A 2,336-nucleotide genomic window follows, 5' to 3' on the forward strand; every position below is an offset into this window, starting at 1 on the left:
TGGGCCCGGAAGTGGATTTTTATGTCATTTACTCATCTCTGTAAACCCTAGGCTACTAGTTCTCTATATATAGGACCTTTTACTATTGTATTTTCATCTTGGGATCTTTGGAATCTTTAGATCTTTTGATCACATTGGGAGGCTGGCCATTGGGCCATGCCTAGACCTTGTTCTTATGTATTTTCAACGGTGGAGTTTCTACACACCATAGATTAAGGTGTGGAGCTCTGCTGTACCTCGAGTATTAATGCAATTACTATTGTTCTTCTATTCAATTCCGCTTGTTCTTGTTCTAAGATATCACTTGTTCTTCAACTTGATGAATGTGATGATCCGTGACACTCATCATCATTCTCACCTATGAACGTGTGCCTGACAACCACCTCCGTTCTACCTTAGATTGGGTGGATATCTCTTGGATTCTTTAATCGGAATCTTCATGGTATAAGCTAGAATTGATGGCGGCATTCAAGAGAATCCGGAAGGTCTAAACCTTGTCTATGGTATTCTGAGTAGGATTCAATCATTGAATAACTGTGATGAGCTTCAAACTCCTGAAGGCTGGGCGTTAGTGACAGACGCAAAAGAATCACTGGATTCTATTCCAACCTGATTGAGAACCGACAGATGAATAGCCGTGCCGTGACAGGGTGCGTTGAACATTTTCACTGAGAGGATGGAAGGTAGCCACTGACAATGGTGAAACCCTTGCATACAGCTTGCCATGGAAAGGAGTAAGAAGGATTGGATGAAGACAGTAGGAAAGCAGAGAGACGGAAGGGATCAAGCATCTTCATACGCTTATATGAAATTCCTACCAATGAATTACATAAGTATCTCTATCTTTATCTTTATGTTTTATTCATCATCCATAACCATTTGAGTTTGCCTGACTAAGATTTACAAGGTGACCATAGCTTGCTTCATACCAACAATCTCTGTGGGATCGACCCTTACTCGCGTAAGGTTTATTACTTGGACGACCCAGTACACTTGCTGGTTAGTTGTGCAAAGTTATGTTTATGCCATGGTATTGAACACCAAGTTTTTGGGTTCATCACCGGGAATTAATTGAGTTGTGAAAAGTATTGATCACAAAAACAATCGCATTGTAGATATAGTCTCTAAACCGACAAAAATCCCTTCGTACAAACGTTTTGTGTGTCACAAGTAACAAACCCCTTTAAAATTTGTTAACCGAGTATTCAAACCTCGGGTCGTCTTCTCAAGGAACTGCGAGGAAGTATGTTCTTATTATTGGTTATAAAGGTTGTAATTGGGGTTTAGAAGGTGAGAAGCAAGTAATTTAAATGAGGAGTGAATTAAATGGCAATTAAAAATAAATAAATAACTGTAAAAGTTCAGCTCAATTAGCAAGATAACGATTATTAATTACGTTGAGTTTAATAACTGTTGAGTTACTACATTTTTAATCAGAACCAAAAGGGAAAAAAAAAAAAATTGCTGGAATAATAAAAATATCCTTAGATGAGAAGCAATGGCAATTTAATTCAAAGAGAATAATTATAAACTGAAAAAACCTCAATTATCATTAAATAAAAATGTCATCAATAGCCAATTGGGCAACATCAATCAAACATAATAAAGGCTTCAGAGTAATCAAAATATAAAAGAGAAATTAAATAGTAAAAAGAAATATTAAACCTGGATCGAGAGTCACTCTAGAAAGAGAAGTCCTAAATCCTAAGAGAGAGAGAGAGGAGAGAACCTCTCTCTCCAAAACTACATCTAAAACATGAAAAGTAAATTATGAGAGCATGATTCTGAATGGATGCATTTCCCCCACTTTATAGCCTCTGGTCTATGCCTTCTGGACTTGGATTTGGGCCAAAAAAGGCTTTAGAACTCGCTGGGGCGTGTTCTGTAATTTTCTGGTGCGTGGCCTCTGTCGCGCGTCCGCGTTGGTCACGCGGTTGCGTCATTCGGAGCTTTTCCTTGCCACGCGATTCCGTCAGTCATGCGACCGCGTCATGTGCGTTTTGCTAGAGGCGCGCGGTCGTGTCAGTCATGCGGCCGCGTCGCTGTTGATTCGTGCTTGGCACGCGATCGCGTCGTCCATGCGATCGCGTGGATACCAGTTTCCTTAAAGCTCCGTTTTACTTTCTCCTTTCCCTTTGGTATGTTTCCTTTTTCATCCTTTAAGTCATTCTACCTTAGAAACTCTGAAACTACTCAACACACTAATTATGGCATCGAATGGAAATAAAGGTAATTAAAATAATTAATTTTCAAAGCTTAGGAAACATGTTTTTCACGATATGACATAATAAGGGAGGGAAAGTAGAACCATTCAATTAATGTGAATAGGTAGGTGA

Source organism: Arachis duranensis, chromosome 7, assembly GCF_000817695.3.
Source record: "Arachis duranensis cultivar V14167 chromosome 7, aradu.V14167.gnm2.J7QH, whole genome shotgun sequence".
Classification (NCBI taxonomy): domain Eukaryota; kingdom Viridiplantae; phylum Streptophyta; class Magnoliopsida; order Fabales; family Fabaceae; genus Arachis; species Arachis duranensis.